Here is a 19,953-nt window from a genome sequence, read left to right on the forward strand (position 1 = left end):
TTATTCATTCCTACTCACTGAGGTGCAATACAACTGCAAGAAATGTGTCTTTAGATTTTTGACTTAGCAACACCTTTGCCACTTGACATAGCAAAAGAGACAGAAAAAAGAATCTCTAAACATGTTCCCACCGAAATTAGCAGTTTTGCAGCTAATTCTAGATTTATATGCAGTTCAATAGCCCAATAGTAAAACATTAAAGACATATGAAGTAATTTCCAGCTTGATTTTTTTAAAATATCCAATGTTTTTTTTTTTTTACTTTCTTTATTATATAGTCCTAACTAGCATTTTGTATTTATATAGGACATAGGAACATATTGTTTTGTGCATTGGATTAAATTAACTAAATTAAGAATTTTAAGACATTTTAACTTCAGTGTTAAAATGTTACATAAGCACATCTTTTTTCATCATTATGCAATTACAAAGACTTCTTTTTACCAAACCCAATTCTGAACTGGTCCAAGGATTCCAGTTAATTTTGGTTTACTTGAATTGACTCAAACTGGACTTGTTTGAATGGGCAGTTGTTCTGGGCAGTCTAAGAGTGACTGAGAGAAAAAGGTCAAATAAATAGAATGTTCAGCAAGTTAGCACATACTTAGGCAGGGGCCTGAGGACTGGAACTGGGAATTCCTGAGGGTTCACTAAAGACAAAAAGCAATGTTATATTCCGAACTTTGAATGTTCTGTGGCAACAAATGGATTATACGCTAGGATGGAGAAATCACATTGAGGTCGGAAATAGGGAATGCAAACAAAGCAGAAGGACATACAGGAAAAAGTCCAAGTGAATTGGTGAGTCTAGGGGAGAAAAAAATTCTCCTCTCGTCTCTTGGGGTCTCTGGCTGGGCCTGATTAAACTGACGTAAAACAGATTAAAAGGAGAAAAGCATGTAAATTTGGGTATATTTTTACGAGGGAGTTTTCACAAGGGAATTAAGACACAAAGAAGTGACCAGAACAGAAATGTATACCTTTTAGATAAACAAAGACAAAGAGATTTGGCCTGGGGCGGTCATCTGCAGGGGTGGGGGAGTAGGAAGCTAAGGATTCGTTTCATGAGGCTTTTTTGTACAGATTTCTCAGTCTCAATCCCCTGTCTCCATTAAAACAATGCCTTCCATCCTCCCTGTACAGGAAGGGTGCCTCCACACAGAGTTTTATCTCCTGCTTCCAGGAAGAAAAGGAAGATCAGAATGTCCTTCTTGCACCTGCTGGTTCCAAATTGCCCTTAACTCAAAATAATCAATATGCCAAAGCAGCATATTTAGGATGACATATGCTGAATTCCTTTACGACTTGATTTCCGTTTTCAGGGTTCTCAGACCAGTTGAATGTCATCAGCTGGAAATGTCTAGCTTGCAAGTATTTAATATTTAAACAGAGCGAACAAGGGAAGATTGAAAAGAATGTGAGATAACCAGCCGAGTGGAAGCTGCTGGATTCCCACCCAGTTAGGTATCCTCGGAAAATGCACTCCCAGCTTCCGCAGGCTCTTCTCCTAAGGACTGGAATCTGCAGTCATCCTCAGAGGACTGTCCTCTTGGTGCTGGAGCCACTTATCTCAGAGAGGAAAACGCCTAGGAGTTTCAGTTCCCACAGGGCATACAGTAGCCAATGAGGTACTGGTGTCGTAGTTAAGGGTCCAGCTGCCTTACTTTGACGTGGGGCAAATTGCAATGTAATTTACACTCCAGAAATCTTGGCACCTGTAACTTCACCTTGCTTTGTTTCTTGGCCTTAAGCTATTCTGCTAGCTCTGCTCCTGTTCTGTTTTCTCCTGAGAACACTTGTATACAAATTCCACTCTCAGTGTTCTCTTCTGGGGAAACCAGACTAAACCACCTGCTTAAACACTCAGGACTATACCCAGCAACTTGATTTGAAGAATAGCCATAATCCAAGGACAAATGTTAACCGCTCACTACGCAGATGATGCTCACTATGCAGTAATAGCTTCTGTTGGGTGTGGGTAGGTTTTTCGCAGAATAGAGTCTGAGGATCACCTGCGTCAGAATCATTTTGGATGACAATTAACATGCAGGTTTTTAGGCTTTGCCACATGTCTTTTGAATTAAAGTCACTGAGGCTAGGACAAGGAAGCCAGCATTTTTTAAAGAAAACCTCTAGGTGATGCTTATGTATGTAAAAGTTTAAGAAAGTCTGATCTAAGTCATGTATGAAAAGCAGGTTTATTTCCTAGCTCCCAGATGGTCGGAGCTGCTATTTGTGGTATAGTCTAGGCTGGCCGGAACAGACAAACCACACAGATCTGACGTTATCTGAAAATATGCACACTGTCTGCCAGGAATCAGTCAATTTCTTAGAGATAATAAACTGATTTAAGACTCCTTTTAAGGATGAGAATCCAAGATTTAGAGAGGTTAGGTGATCTGCCCAATAACATGAAAAGGCCATCTTCAGATGGAGCTAGAGCCCAGCTATCCTAATTCCCAAACCCTTGTGTTCCTCTCATCCAGCTACCTCGTGTGTGTGTGTGTGTGTGTGTGTGTCTTTGTGTGTGTGGTGTGTGTGTGTATGTGTGTACTACCATTCTCAAATTAAAGCCAAATAATAATAAAGATAACAACCACCACGATGTTTGCCTATGAATATTTTTGTGCACGTACATACAAACAAACACACACAGACACCCATATCGGCTTCACTGGGAAAGATGATTTGTTTCATGCATAGTTCTCAACTTTCACTATACCACACCTATCATATAAGGCTGATTCTGATGGCTGCAGAAGCTAGACACAGAGGAGCTCCATATGGGAGTATTTTCCTACGCGTGTGACTTTGTCTAGACTATTCTAGTATATTCTTTGTCTCAAATACCTAGTGTTTTAAATTAACAATATAATTCTCAACATTATAGACAAACAAAATATCAAACACTTGGCATCCTATGAACAAAGCAAGCATTGGCTACTTGCTCATTGTTTAACCAGTCGATTTGTTGTCATGTGGACGAGCCATTAGCATTTATACAGTTGTATATATGACCACATTCCAATCATAAACACAAATGTTTTGGGGATTATCTTTTGTTTTTGAATACCAATGCTTTGATCTCTCATTAATGTGCATAATCAAGTGTTAAGGGTAGAGCTTTAAATTTGCACATTTTAAAATTTCAATCTTTTAAGCTAAGAAAAAAATGAAAAATCAAAATAAAACAAAATTGATTTTTTTTCTTATTGGTTTTGCAATACATTCACTGGACTTGGGAAAGGTTAATTCTACTTTTATTTAGTGTAAAGTTAGCATTTACAATGTTTAATATTACAGTTTTAGATAAGTTTTATTCCATTAAGGTGGCATTCTTTCTTCACATAAAGAAATAGGTTTTTGTGTGTGTGTGTTACTGTTTTGGGGTTGTGCTGTGGATAGACACTGAACTGCGTCTATTGAAATGACCACAATTTAAAATGAATACTTCATGAATTTTTGTTTTGTGTAGTTCTTAAAGTACCTCACTGTATAAGGCATTGTTAGAGTCCTTATGCTGTTTTTCCTTTTTTAATGGCAACAGCAACAAACCACATACTAACTGCAAGCACAGCTATTAGATTTTATATTTTATGCCCAAAATGTAATCTGGAGGCTTTCGAGTATGTCAAGAAAAGGTCTCTCTATCTCTGAAAAGGTATGTCTTTCTTTGATATAAATTTATTAAGATGTGTAGCTATGCCAACTCTCATCATGAAGTAAGTAGTGCTAGAAAGTGACTGTTGAAACCATAAGGTAGCTATTGTCGATCTATACAAATCCTCTATCCATTCCAGAGGCTGTAGTGCTTATTTTTTCACCTAGTCTTATACTGTTAGTCCAGTGCAGAGGAATTTGTCTGTGTTTATACTCTGCAAACAGTTCATTGTTTGACATCAATTTTGCTTTAGGTCTTAAGGTTTGTGGCCCAACTGTGAAGAAGGAAATAAACAAATAGGGCTCGTTAGCATATATGCTTTCAGCTTCCCTGCTTCTCTTTCTAGTTATGATTCACCTTTATGTTGAATGCATATACACTTTGCATATATCAATTTATTTATTATTTATAAAATACATATAAACTTAACCCCTTTATCTCAAAAGCCACAATAGGCTTTGTGTTTACATGAAGACTCTAATCTCCATGCTAAATCCAGAAAGTCTCCTTTAATTATTATTTTAGGGGACAAAATGATGGTTTAGTACAGTAGACAGATCTAATACTGATGATTAGGGTAAAAGGTCTGTGATTAGCATTTGTAAGCAATGAGATGGCATGTCATCTCTCAGTTTCTTCACCTATAAAACAGAGATTCTTATAATGCTATTTCATATGGCAGACTGGATAGTGGCCCCCTCAAAGCGGCCCGACCTTAATCCCTGGAACCTGTGATATATTACCTTAGATGGCAAAAGGGACTTTGTAGATGGAATTAAGACTTTTGACCTTAACATAGGGAGTTCAACTCAAATTATGTGGGTGGGTCCAATGTAATCTCATGGGTCCCTACAGCTAAAGAAGAAGGCACAATGGTCAGAGGTCTGATGACAGAGAAGGCAGTGGGGAGTCAAACCATGAAACAGATTTCAACCACTGTTGCTGGCTGTGGAGAAAGAGGACCAGAACTATGGGCCAAGGTATGAAGACAGCCCCTAGAGGCTGAGAAAAGCTCTTAGCTGAGGACCTTAGCTTAGGAACTGAGGATCTCAGTCATAGAGCCAAAAGGAACTGAATTCTCTCAACAACTGAAGGAGCAAGGAATGCAGCCTGCTCATACTCGCAGAAATGTAAGATAATACATTTGTGTTGTTTTAAGCTATTAAAATTGTGTTCATGTGTTATTAACAGTAATAGAAACTAATACAATATGGTTAGAGCAAATATTAACTATATGTAAAAGCATTTCAAACCTCAAAATATGGATTTGATTCAATAAACATTTGTTAAGAGTTACACAATGAGTATCAAGGATACAAAAAAAAAAAAAAGGCAAGATGTCATCCCTGGTATGATAAATAAATCAAGGCCATTCTATGTAAAATGTGTTATCTTAGAGGTGTAGTGTAAAGCTTAAAGGAGAAAGCTTGATTTCTATAGTTATACATTTCCTTGTATTTTTAGTTCTCATTGTAAAACATCTTTAGATTTTTTCAACAAAGAAGAAACTGTTTTCTATTTTTCCCATAATATTGTACAAAAATATATTTGTATAGGAAAGTTATTTGTGAAATACCTCGATGGGCCGTAGATAATGGACCATATTTAATTAGTTAAAAAATGCTTTTGCTACTTGAAATTCCCAAACTATAAACAGTTTTTAAACCCTTGAGCTGTATGCTGGCTAAGTGAACATAATAATAATAAAAAAAAAGAAAAAAAATTGGTAGCAGTTTAAAAAAATATTTGAGCTCAAGTGATCAAAAAAAACATACTCTATCCAGTTGACTTCAAGGATGAGGTTTTATCTGTCATTGTGATTGGTTGAAAGTTAATTTATTCCTAGAAAATAGAGTTGCTTTCTATACTCAAACTGACATGAGATCTTATGATAATTTTATGTGTCAACTTGGATAGGCTCTTGTGCCCAGATATTTGGCCAAACACCGTTCTAGGTAGTGTTGTGAAGGGATTTTTTAGATGTGATTAATATTTAGATAAGTAGACTTTGAGTAAAGCAGATTTACCACTATCATGTAGGTGGGCCTTATCTGTTCAGCTGATGGCCTTAAGAGAAAAAAATGAGGATTCCTCGAGGAAGAAGGAATTCTGTCCAGACTGACTTGAGACTCAAGACTGCAACACCACCACTTCCCCACGTTTCCAGCCTGCCACCCTGCTTTGCAAATTTTGAACTTGCCAGACCTTACAATCATGTGAGTCAATTCCTTAAAATCAATCTCTCTCTTTCTCTCTCTCTCCCTAGACACACACACACACACACACACACACACACACACACATCCTATTGGTTCTGCTTCTTTGCAGAGGCCTAATACAGTTTTCATAATGGTGACAAACTATAAAACACTCGTCTGCCATCTTTATAAAATGATACAATATTTTAGTGTTGATGTAATTTTTTTTTGTATGGAAGTCTACATAAGTATGATAGAAAAAGGACTTTTCTCATCAATAATAAACATGACTAAAAATGAAAACTATCAGCTATAATAGATTACTATTTTTAAAGTAATTTATAAGAGTACACATTAATCTTTTCTTTAATCATTATATATATGAGATAGTAATTCCTCAGATGTGGGTGAGGGGACTAGAATCTCCTAAAAGATACATATAATAGAGTAAAATATAATTTAAAAAAATAACTAAAATCTGGTTCTTATTGAAGATATATTCCACTTCTAAATGCTCCTATTACTATCAAGTTATTCCCATGGAAATAATACTCTTTACTATCAGTGTTATGCTTACAGCCCTATTATTTTATTTACTATATAAAATGTAGGTATAAGCTAGGTATTATTTTTCCCTGTTTCTGGATTAGAAAGTCAATTCATGCAGACAGTACATGGTCATATAGTTAAGAGGAGAGCCAAAAACCATCATATATAGGTCCGACTTAAATGCTCTGTTCTTTTTTTTTAATTTTATTTATTTATTTGACAGAGAGAGAGACACAGCTAGAGAGGGAACACAAGCAGGGGGAGTGGGAGAGGGAGAAGCAGGCTTCCCGTGGAGCAGGGAGCCTGATGCAGAGCTTGATCCCAGGACCCTGGGATCATGACCTGAGCCGAAGGCAGACGCTTAACGACTGAGCCACCCAGGCGCCCCTAAATGCTCTGTTGTTAACCAACGATTCCTTCAGGATAATTTTCAGTTTAAAGTTTAGAGAACATGCTCATCTAAGTTAATTGGTAACCTTGGCATATAGTTATACTCAATCAATTATCACTGATTGAATGCCATGTGGTCAATGGATAGATATATCACAATTCTTCTGGTGGGAAAATATCATAAAATTTTGATGGTAGATACTGATGTTCCAAAGAAAGAAAAAAATGGAAAGCTGATATTCTGCAATTCTTTCTTAGTTTGTAACCAACTGTTATATTTACAAAATATCAACAGTATTGGTATTTAGCATTTCACTTTGCATTCTCCATCAGTTGGACAGACTAGATTATGCTGCAGTAAAACAACCTGTGTATCTCAGTGAGCTAAAAGAAGGAAGGTTAGGGTTTTCTCCTATCTTATGTTCATCACTAGGCACGAGGGAGGCTTTGCTCATCACAATAACTTAGGGACTCAGGACAACAGAGCTCTAGTCATCTCAAATGTTGCTGATCAACATGGTAGAAGGAGAAAAAAAAATCTTTGTGGGGTCTCAGAGTGCCAATTAAATTCTTCAGTTTGAAATTTGAGAACTATCATTTGCATTAATAAATACTTGTCTGAAATTTCACTTGACCAACGCTTCAACAAGGGGGGAAGAAGCTACAATACTACTATGTTTCTGGAACGTGAAGAGCAGGAAATATTTGGTGAATAGCACTAATGCTCAGAACATGCTTTCTTTACAGTTTTAGACAGACCCTTTGCAGAAGAAAGCTACACTATAAGTAGTCACTGAAATGAGTGTTTCCCAAACCGTGTTCTTTGGAATATCTCTGAAGATGTTTAAAGTTGTTCTTTTTTTTTTTTTTAAGATTTTATTTATTTGACAGAGACACGGCGAGAGAGGGAACACAAGCAGGGGGAGTGGGAAAGGAAGAAGCAGGCTTCCCACTGAGCCAGGACCCTGGGATCATGACCTGAGCTGAAGTCAGACGCTTAACGACTGAGCCTCTCCCAGGTTGCCCTACGGTTGTTCTTTAAAAGAGCAATGCTTGTAGGTCAAAGTAATTGGGGCAATTGTACATGCTAGGTCTAATAACTAAAGATTCTACAAAGTCACTAACTTTTTAGCTCACAGTTATTTGAAAATGTAACTTCTCTCTCTCTTCCCATCTCCCCTTTCTCTCTCTCTCTGTGTGTCTCTCTCTCTCTCTGTCTGCAGTTTGAGAAATACTAGTGTTCCACAGGACAGTTCTATAAATCCTAGTTAAGAGCGAGATAATAGTGAGTGATTTACTGCAAGTACTCTATTGACACTTTTTACTAGATCACTGTCTAATTATATTCAATGTTCTCCATGAGAGCACATTCTCTGGGAACAGATTATAGGAATTTAGTAGGACTAGGTCTTTCAGCACACTGATTTTCTTGCTCTTCCTTCCTTTTTTTTTTTTCTTTTTCATTAGCTATTTTATCGTTGCCATGCGTTTTCAGTAACAAAGCCATGAGCGTTCTGGGAAAATTTAGTAGCATCTTTATGAATACTATATAATCTTTCATGAAGAGTATACATCCTTTTATTTGGAATGATTATTTGGAGAAGTCTGTTAAACTTTCATGAGATTACTACTAAATGAATTCTAGAAACATTTTGTTAATTGATTCCATTTATCTATACTAATCATTATAGTGGGCACTAAATATCCAACGTGTTAAATGAGCGTGTGAAGTGAAAATAAAGGCCAGCTTGCTTAAAAAAATCAGAAGATCCTAAAAGGAAAGACTCCTTGCATAAAGTGAATAATGGTCAGATATTTAGATTTTTCCATATAAATCCCTTATTTTCACTTATCAGCATATCAAGAATATGACTCTAACCAGCTCTCTATTAACATTATTTTTCATTTGCTCATCACTTGGCTTTACTTGTTATAAAACCTTCAGCTTTTAAATGAAGTCACTTCTCTATGGATAACTTCACCGTCAGTCTAAACTCTATTATATTTTATTCATATATACAATTTATTTATCCTTTGTAATACTCCCCACAGTTTAAAATTGCTGTTTATTTGTATGCTTTGTACAACCAGATGTCTCCCCAAGTCCCAAAACCTCTCAAGATGTAAAAATCCATGAAGGCAGGACTGTGACAGTTTTGTGTACTATTGTATCTCTAGCCCCTGGCATAGAGACAGGTCCACAGAAGGGCTTCAGTAAACATGTAATGAATGTAAGAATGAAACACTTGATATATAGTAATTATGTGCTTGCATGTGCACCTTACATTTCAAGCTCCTAGATGCAGGCTCTGTGTTTTTGTTTGTTTGTTTGTTTGTTTGTTTTTCTTTATAATGAAAGAATTCAGCATGTAAACATGCAAAAAAATTTTAAAGGGAGAATTTACCAAGAAAAAAAAACAACAAATGAATACATGAAGAATGGATACTTCAACCCATTTATTCCACTTGTGTTCAACATTACCAGAATAGATTTGCAAATATTTTTGCTTTGCTTTGCAATTTACAAATGCAGGCATACCTTGGAGATGCTCGGTTTCAGTTCCAGACCACCACAATAAAGTGAATATTGCAATAAAGCAAGTCAAATGAATTTGTTGGTTTTCCAGTGCATATAAAAGTTACGTTTACACTGTACTATAGTCTTTTAAGTGCTCGATAGTATTATGTCTAAAATAACAATGTACATCCCTCAATTAGAAAATACTTTATTGCTAAAAAATCTAACCATTGTTGGAGCTTCCAGGAGTTGTAATCTTTTTACTGGTGGAGGGTCTTGCCTTCATGTTGATGGCTGCTGACTGATCAGGATGGGGGTGGCTGTGCAGTTTTCTAAGATAAGACAACGGTGAAGTTTGCTGCATCGTTTGACTTTTCTTTCACAATTTCTCTGCAGCATGCGATGCTGTTTGATAGCCTTTTACCCACAGCTGAACTTTCAATGCTGGAAGTCAATCCTCTCAAACCCTGCTGCTGCTTTACCAACTAGGTTTATGTGATATTGTATATCCTTTGTTGTCATTTCAACAATCTTCAGAGCACCTACACCAAGAATAGTTTCCATCTCAAGAAACCACTTTCTTTGCTCATCCATAAGAAGCAACTCTTCATCTATGGAAGTTTGATCATGAGATGGCAGCCATTCAGTCACATCTTTAGGCTCCACTTCTAATTCTAGTTCTCCTGCTATTTCTAGTTCTCCACCTCTGTAGTTACTGCCTCCACTGAAGTCTTGAACCCTCTAAGTCATCTGTGAGGGTTGGAATCCACTTATTCCAAAGTCCTGTAAATGTTGATATTTTGACCTCTTCCCATGAATCACAAATATTCTTAATGGCATCTAGAATGGTGAATCCTTTCCAGAAGTCTTTCAATTGACTTTGCCAAGATTCTTCAGAAAAATCACTACCTCTATCAGCTATAGCCTTCAGAAATTTCTTAAATAAGACTTGAAAGCTGTTATTCTTTAATCTATGAACTGCAGAGTAAATGTGTGTTGGCAGGCATGAAAAAAAAAATTGGTCTCATGGTACATCTTCATCAGATCTCCCGGGTGACCAGGTGCTCTGTCAGTGAGCAGTAATATTTTGAAAGGCATCTTTTTTCCCTAAGCAGTAATTCTCAATAGTAGGTTTAAAATATTTAGTAAGCCATGTTGTCAACAGATGTGCTGTCATCCAGGCTTTGTCTTCCATTTATAGAACATGGGTAGAGTAGATTTAGCATAATTCTTAAGGGCCCTAGAATTTTGATTCCAAGGTGTAATGTTAACTTAACATTCTTAAGTGAACATTGGCTTCAACCTGAAGTCACCAGCTGCATTAGCCCCTTACAGGAGAGTCAGTCTGTCCTTTGAAGCTTTGAAGCCAAACATTGACTTCTCCTCTTGAGCTAAGAAAGTCCTAGATGACATCTTCTTCCAGAATAAGGCTGTTTCATCTCCACTGAAAATCTGTTGTTGAGTGTAGCCACCTTCATGAATTATCTTAACTAGATCTTCTGGATAACTTGCTGTAGCTTCTCCCTCAGGATTTGCTACTTCATCCTGCACTTTTATGTTACGGAGAAGGCTTCTTTCCTTAAATCTCATGACCAAACTCTGTTCGTCTTCAAAATTCCTTCTGCAGCTTCCTCACTTCTCTTAGCCTTCAAGAATTGAAGAGAGTTAAGGTCTTGCTCTGGATTAGGCTCTGGCTTAAGGGGATGCTATGGCTGGTTTGATCTTCTATCCAGACCACTAAAACTTTCTCCACATCAGCAATGAGGCTTTTTCACTTTCTTATCATTTATGTGTTCACTGGAGTTCCTTCAAGAACTTTTCCTTTGCATTCATAACTTGGCTAACTGTTGGGCACAAGAGGCCTAGTTTTTGGCCTATCTTAGCTTTTCACATGTCTTCCTCACTAACCGTGATCACTTCTAGCCTTAGATTTAAATGTGACCCTTCCTTTCACTTGAACACTTAGAGGTCATTGCAGATTTATTAATTGGCCTAATTTCAACATTTTTTGTGTCTTAGGGAAGAGAGTGGCCTGAGGAAGGGGAGAGACAGAGGAATGACTACTTGATGGAGCCATCAGAACACACACAACACTTATCAATTAAATTTGCTGTCTTCTGTGGGTCCAGCTCCTGGCACTCCAAAACAACTACAATAGGAATATCAAAGATCAGTGTTCCAAGATCACCATACCAAATATAATAATAATGAAAAAGTTTGAAATATTATGAGAATTACCAAAATGTGATACAGAGACACAAAATGAGCAGATGATGTTGAAAAAATTGTGCTCATAGATTTGTTTGATCAAGGGTTGCCATTACCTTTCAATTTGTAAAAAAAAAAAAAAAGTGTCTGAAAAGCAATAAAGCAAAACACAATAACATAAGGTATGCCTGTAGATGTGAACTTCGTGGGAGGAAGAATTCTATTTTTTCCTGCATTTATCAAGACTACAATTCTCATTATCCAAAGGTAACTAAGCAAACACTGAATGTAATATTAGAAGTTTAAAAATTTGAAGGACTTAGGCATTCATTCACTTTTAGCTCTATTCACCAAGAATTCTCAAAATGCATGTGAATGGATGATTTTAGTAGTTTGTTTTCCATTGTTTGGAAAACTTCTGATGGATAAAAATCACTATTTTGAGGTCAACTACCAGCAGTTAAAGAACCGCTGTTATTTTTTAGGTCATAGCAAATTAGACCAAATCAAACATTTATTTACTACTGATTCTAAACAGTCTAGTTGAGTTTTCCAGGAATAGAGGGACTAAAATAAAGATTATAAAGAGAAAATAAAATAGTCTTCAGAAATAGGAAGTTAATACATAACATTCACAATTCTGAGAGAGAAAATGTAGGTATGTTGAGCTTAATACATGAAAAGTGTTTCAGGAGAAGAGTTACAATTTTGGGAGGGTAAAAGCAATTTTGTAAAACAGCCACTCATGATAATTATTTTGTCAATTGGCTCTAAATTGCAATAAAGCCTTATATTAGTTAGGTTTATTATTTAGCTGAGACGTTTTCCACCAAAATAGGTAATTTCACTATGAACCTGTTTCTCTTTTTGTGTAGTTTGAGATGTTTATTTTTTTGAATTTAATAGAACAGCAATGCATCAAAAAGGTATAACTTTAAGGCACTCATCTTTTAATCTAGATTTACAGAAGAATATTTATGGTGCTTGGTATTCTTTAATATTACAGGTCAAAATATTTGTAGGAACACTGTCCAGAAGACATTAGCTTGATTTTAAAATCCTTAATTTCCAAACATTTTGGTAATTCTATTGTGCATAACCTCTTATAGTTCAGGTCATTTTTGTAGATGCCAAATTTAAGAAAATTGAATATCTAAAGTGAATAGCAGAAGAATATGGCTGAATTTTTCCTTAGCTAAGAAATTATTAGCAATGAAATGTCTTTCCTTATAAAAATCTCTCGTTAATTTCTTAAAGTAAATGTTTGGGTTTATGATACTAAACTTGATTTTCTTTCTTATTAAAAATTATCTATATATTCGAGTTATAAATTCTAGAATTTTAAATTAGATTAAGCTTGCTGACTAAAAATACAATTAAATGAAAGTTTATATGATGGTATTTTCTTTAATGTCAAGAATATTATATCATCAGGCTGAAGAGAGTAAGCATGGAAAACTTCTCCAAGCTTCCTAGTAAGGCAATGATAAAGGATGACATCATTTTTCCTATAATGAGCTATATGCAACAGAGTTCAATAGTATGAATCTATATTCATGATAAAGAAATAAAAATACTGAATTTTTCAGATATATCTAAGTACACCTAAGTAGCTGTCCTTAACTTGGGCCTTGCCTTTTATTAAGACATATTTTGCCAGTGGTACATCCGAAACATTTGGGCACAAAGGATTTACCCCTAAGCTTCCAAAGATGATTAATTCTTAAACAAGCTAAGGAATATTACAATGCTTAGGAATTTATATTTTAGACACTGTGTGGTATCACAAACCCAAAAAAGAATTTCTATTTGGGAGGTGCCTCTTGTCTTTGGGAAGTTAAGTGATGTCCACGGTGTGAGTCAGAGAAAAGGAGGAAAACAAACAATAGTAAGCAAACTGGTTAGGCCTGGCTCTGGTTTACCATGTGAGTTAAGGAGAGATGTTGGATAAGACAAAAGATCTTAAAATATGGTGTTCACAACTTTCCTACCAGCAAAAGAGCATTTGGATTTTGCTCAATCAACTGTTTCACTTTTCCAGACCGTTCATTCCTCAACCTTCAAACTCTCCCCCTTTCCTTGAGCACATGAGAAAGACACAAAATCTCAGATGTGACTTCTAGTCAAGCTTCATAAATGCAATGTTGCTCTGGGTCATCTTGCATAGATGACATTTGTATTTCAAAGACCAAAGAATCTTCAAGGCTTCCTTACAATTCAGCCATGTCTATCAAGTTCAGAGATTACATGGGCGTTGGGGCCAAAGTCACCGAAGTAAAGAGAGAATTGTCTAAAATTGTATCTGGACTTGGTGTACCCTCAAAACCTGGTGTGATTCATCTATTTCATAAATATCTTTATGGGTTTTTAAAATAAATTATACACATAAACACACACACATATATTGAAACACTTAAGCTGGGAGAGAGGCATATTTTCATTTTAAACTCTACACAGGGTAAAACTACTCTCTTTGGATTGATTGTGATATTAGGAAAAGTCAAACAAAGATTATTACATTTATTCCAATTTAAGCTTTTTATTCATTTTCCAATAATTGCACTTCAGAAGCCTCAAAGATGTGCTCTCAAATTTTAAGAACCTTGGGGAAATTAGCCAGTTTTGTACTAATAAATTAATGATAATGTTGAAATAACCTTTTCCAAGGTAACATAAAAGGCTGTGGCAATGTTCTACTTTCTTAGGCATAATGCAAGTTTTTAGCTGACCTGGAATAAAATCTGTACATTTTCCTTCCAGATAAAGCAATAACAGTCTAAATTCTGTGAGTGGAATTCTATTTGGTTTTCACAGTGGCAAAAGTATTGGTGCGTTTTTCACATCCTTAATTACTTCCCTAATTGCATAGAGAACTATCCTATTGATCAAGGTATTGTTCATCTGTCTTTTGGCAATTGGTGTATATTGAGGGGATGGGGGTGGTAACATGTGTGATATTATCAAATATAATACAGTGATTTAAACTCTGCTGCAGAAAACCACAATATCAACTTCAATCCCTACAACATAAAAGCTTTTATTTCTAAGGTTACAAATTAATGTTCTTTCTTACTTCTCTATTGTTTCACAGTGTTGCAGCACACATACACTTTATCACAACACATTACACTCCACAGGATCTTCAAGGGATATTCATGAAATAGCTAATGGAGTCTGTCTTCAAGGAGTTTCTATTTTATTGATTCCATTTTTATTTGCTGATAGAGCATGAATAATGCAGCATCCATAAAATAAGTAAAAGAACTCAATAATTTGGAAGACATTATCTTTTTAATTCAAAAAATTCTAACAAATGTGAAAATGATCAGAAACTCCCAGGTACAGGTTTTTCAGATTCATTTTTTTTATCTTCATTGCACTGTGTTTGGCACATATGGGCAATCAATAAATATTTAATAAATGAGTAAACAAAGATGGACAACAAGGAGAAACCTGATGTAAATGTAGAGGGAGCAACTATTCTATCATTGATCTTTTCTAACAGAAGTGTGTGAGATGTCAGGAGGACATAAAATAAGCCCAATAGAAACATAAAATATGGCACTAGTTTTCAAGAAGCTTCACCTAGCTAAGGTAATAAACTTTGCCAGTCACTTGGTTCCTAGTCTCCTTTTCTCTATGGGTTATAATCATATCTCTAAACTCAATAGTGAATGAAGAAGATGCACTATGTAAGTATCCCACTATCAAAAAATAACAGAATTTGGAAATTTTTTTTGTTTCCATTAATTAGTAATTTATTAAATATCTACTGAGATATAGTTCTACACTTGGATTCCTAGAGGAGACCAAATACAGTAAATCACTCCACATTATATTAAAAAACGAAAGTTTAAAAATAGGCCATACCTATTACAAATATTTCGGTCTGTTTGGATTGAGTGTGGCTTCATTTTTGATCCATCTAGTTCTTTGGCTGAAAAATAGTCTATAGGGGTGTTATGGTTAAATTGTGACCTGCAAAAGATATGTTCATGTCCTAACCTCTAGTACCTGTGAACGTGAACTTATTTGGATATAGGGTCTTTGTAGATGAAATCAAGTTAAGGTGAAGTCCTACTGTCAATAGAGTAGGCCCTAAATCCAATGTCTGGTGTTATTCCATATAAGAAGAACGAATTTTTGGTGCAAAGACATGCACAGCAAGAAAGCAGCTATATGAAGATGGAGGCAGACTGAAATTATGCTGCCACAAATCAAGAAATGACATGGATTGACCACAACTATTAAAAGCTAGAAGAAGCAAGGGAAGATCCTCCTCCAGACCCTTTAGAGAGAGCATTACTCTGTCTACAATTTGCTTTCAAGTTTATAGGCTTTGGAACTGTAAGAGGACAAATTTCTGTTGTTTGAAGCTACAAAGTTTGTGATATTTTGTTATGGCAGCCCTAGGACATTTAGACAGGAAGGAAAGAGACATGTAGAGGAAGAAAAGAAGCATATACAACAAGGAGGATAATTTGAGGCATGCCAAGTATTTAAGCAAATTGCTCATTATAGAAGAAACAATTGTAACTAAATGAATGTGTTGACAGTGTAAGACTGTGAGAAGGAATGTGTCTTCTGCAGCCTCCACAAGGCTCAGGGACTTTTCCAATTTCAGACCTTCTTGGGTTCATCCTCTTTTCTCAGCAGGTTTACAGAGTTTCCCACAATGCAGACTCGAATTAATATCCTGATTCATCCATTTGCTAGCTGGATGAACTTGGGAAACTTCCTGCAATAGTTTGCTAGAGTGGCCATCACAAAGCACCAACAGAAGTATATTTCCTCACAATTCTGGAAGCTAGAAGTCTGAGATCTTCTCCTAACGCCTCTCTCCATGGCTTGGGGATGGCCTTCTTGTTCCAGTGAGTTCATATGGTCTCCTCTGTGTGTGTGTCCGTGTCTCAATCTCCCCTTCTTATATGAACACCAGTCATACTAGGTGAAGACCTAACCTAGGGACCTCATTTAACCTTAATTGCCTCTTTAAAGACCCTACCTCCAAATATAGTCACATTCTGAGATATTGGAGGTTAGGACTTTAATATGTGAACTTGGAGGGGGAAATGCAATTCAGCCCATAATACTTTATGTCTCAGTTTCCTCATTGATACAAAAATGCATCCTAAAACTATGAATCTTCTAGATTTGTTATGAGGATTAAATGAAATATACAAAGAAACACATGGGACCATGCCTGGCAAATTTTAAGCACGAGGTACACATTAGGTATCATTACTATTATTGTGAGCTGATGTGTTTCAATCAAGATTTACATACAGTTAAGCCATTTCTTGTTCCACGGTTCAAATTTCTCTTTGCATCTTAAAGGTGAATTTAAAATATATATAAATTAAGATGGGAGAGACTGAGTTAAGACAGTTACTCAAAGTTTCTAGCCTTGTGTGCCAAACCCTGGATTTAAGCCACAATAATCAGAAAAGGAGGAAGAGGGAGTTAGGAGCTTTGTGAGAACTGGAGACCAGTATTTTCTGGGGTCATTATTCTCCCAATGGTCAGCAATGGTGAGCGTTGTTATTCTGATTTAATAATCAGTGAATTGGGGCGCCTGGGTGGCTCAGTTGATTAAACCGCTGCCTTCAGCTCAGGTCATGATCCCAGGGTCCTGGGATCGAGCCCCACATCGGGCTCCCTGCTCATGCAGGAAGCCTGCTTCTCCCTCAGCCTGCCGCTCCCCCTGCTTGTGCTCTCTCCCTCTCTCTCTCTCTCTCTCTCTCGCTATCTCTCTCTGTGTGTCAAATAAATAAATAAAATCTTAAAAAAATAATCAGTGAATTGACAAAAACATGGCAAAAATGAATGTTGGAAAGTCATTACAAATAAATATTATTTCAAATTCAACTTTGTCTGATTTTAAGGCTAGGGTTTCTTCTACTTTGGATTAAGCAGATATATAACAGATACCATTGTGGAGGCAACACAGTGGTATCTGTTACATATCTGCTTAATCCACGTGTGAATTGGTGAAAAAATGAATTCATAAACTTTAACATGGAGATTAAAATAGAGAAATTTTATTTTTGTAGTTTGCCCTTGGAGAAATTTTAGCTGAGTTTCTGAATGGATGCAATCGTCGAAAGAGATCTTAAAACAGTATTTAAAAAAAAATAAATAAAATAAGTGAAAAGCAGAGGCCTAAGGCTCCAGAAAAAACACAGCCAGAGTTAACTGTGTTTGATTATTATTTAATTTAATTATTATTTTAATTTTATGTTATTTTAGTAAATATTATTTACTTAACTCTATTATTTATATGTTTTATTTAATTTTCACAACACCTTAGTGAAGTAGATAATATGGTCATTCCTTTATTAATGATGGGAAGATGGAGGTTTATTTAATTCTGCTAACTGGTAGAGTTTTGTAACTCTGCAGCTTCTTATTACTTCAAATTTAGTTATCATTCCCCACTTCTATATTATTTTTATGCAGGCAGAACTGAATTAATTGCAGTCCTTGGTTAAAGACACAGTGTTTATTGTTTCATATGCTCTGCTCTTTTATTTCATTGATTTATTGATGTTGAATACTATGGAAATATTCATAATCTATCACCCAATTCTAGAATTAAATATTCAATCATATTTTACATAGTTTACTAGGACTTGCATTTTTCACTCAACGTTATGTTACTAAGATTTATACATGTTGATGCATATGGCTCTAGCTCATTTTTATAACCATCTAATATTCCATCTTATGAATATATAATAGTTTATTTGTTCTTTTCCCTCTTGATGGGGCATTTTACTATCAGGAACAGTGTATGAATGAACTTATGCATGTCTCCTACTGAGGATGTCAGTGCTGGGTCATTGAGAAAGTGATGCTCAGCTTCATAAGATTTGTCAAATCATTTTTTTGTAGTTATAACAATTTGCATTATAATAAAAATGTGTGATGAATATATATATTTTTTTCACTTCTCTCCAATATTAGACTTACTTGTATCAACCAACTGAACATGTTACATGGTTTAACTTTTTAGTCTTTACTTGCATTTCTCAAATTAATAAAACAGTTGAGCACCTCTGAATATTTTTTGTCTTTTTTATTTCCCTTACTATGATATACTTGGGCTTTGCCTATATTTTTCCTGAATTGTTTCTCTTTTATTTATTGATTGTAGGAATTCCTTATATATTCTTCACACTAATCTTTTGATAGTTATATGTGTTAAAATATCTTCTTTCTGGCATGACTTTTTATTTCAGGTGTCTTTTCATATAGTTCACATTTTTTTTCCTAACCTGTCTAATAAATTTCTCTTTATCCTAAAGGAATTTATCTCTGTATTTTTAAAGTTTTGAGCTTGTTCTTTGGTCATGTAAGTCCATAATCTATTTATAGTTTTTTTCTTTGTCTATAGTGGTAGGTATAGATAATATTTGATCTTGCCTCTGTCAGTAACAAATTTATATATGCATATGTATGTCTATATTCCTGTTTCAAAGAATACAGTTCTTTTAATTAAGTTATCTAGACTTGCACTGATGCCACATTATTTAATACACATTTATATAAAAAAACAAAAACTAAAAAAAAAAACCTTGAGATGTTCAGTTATCTTCCTACTATCTTAGAAACAGTAATATTTGAAAATTTTCTAAGTGTCTGTGTTATAATTAGGGTAACATAATTCTAAAGCTTTATGATACAAGAGATCTGGATTTTATTTCCAACTAAATCTTTTTATTCCTAAGTTTTAAGATCAGTAAGACAGCTTTATAAATATCTGTTTTGTCTAAATGTGCTCTTGCATTTTAATACAATTTTGTAATTTTCAAAGTACTCTTCCATATAATGTTTACTTCAGTCTGATAATAGTATAGTAAAATATGGATAATAGACTTTGTTATATTTCCCTTTATAATAAATGAAGAAATGAAATGATAATATATTTGAGTTCTTCAAGGTCATACAAGTAAGTAGTGATGAATTGAGGATTCAGGCATGCTTCATTCTTTCCACAATGCCATATATGTTCTAACCAAAAGATTCCCATTATTCTTGGGAAAATAAAAATACGTAGTTGTGAAATTATTTAAACCAACAAATATACTTTGAAAATATATTTTTACTTTTATGTTCATCTCAGTAAGAAATCAAGAATAATAACGTACTAACCATTTGAAAACAAGTCAAATTTCACATCCTAAAAGATCCACAGGAAGTTCTTGTTTATTTAGGTTGCCCGGTTGCTAATCCATAGGTGGAATGTGGAAGATAATCATGATAATAATGATGATGGTAAGGATCCCATGAGCAAGGAAAGCAGAGGATGGAAGGGAGCAAATGTTGTCATTCCGGAGAGGAAGATAAATAGCTCTCTGGAGGGAACAAAGATAATTTTGTCATAATTAGGGAAGAGCTTTGGACGTGCAAGTAGATGTGAGCAGCAG

Source organism: Zalophus californianus, chromosome 4 (assembly GCF_009762305.2).
Source record: "Zalophus californianus isolate mZalCal1 chromosome 4, mZalCal1.pri.v2, whole genome shotgun sequence".
Lineage (NCBI taxonomy): Eukaryota > Metazoa > Chordata > Mammalia > Carnivora > Otariidae > Zalophus > Zalophus californianus.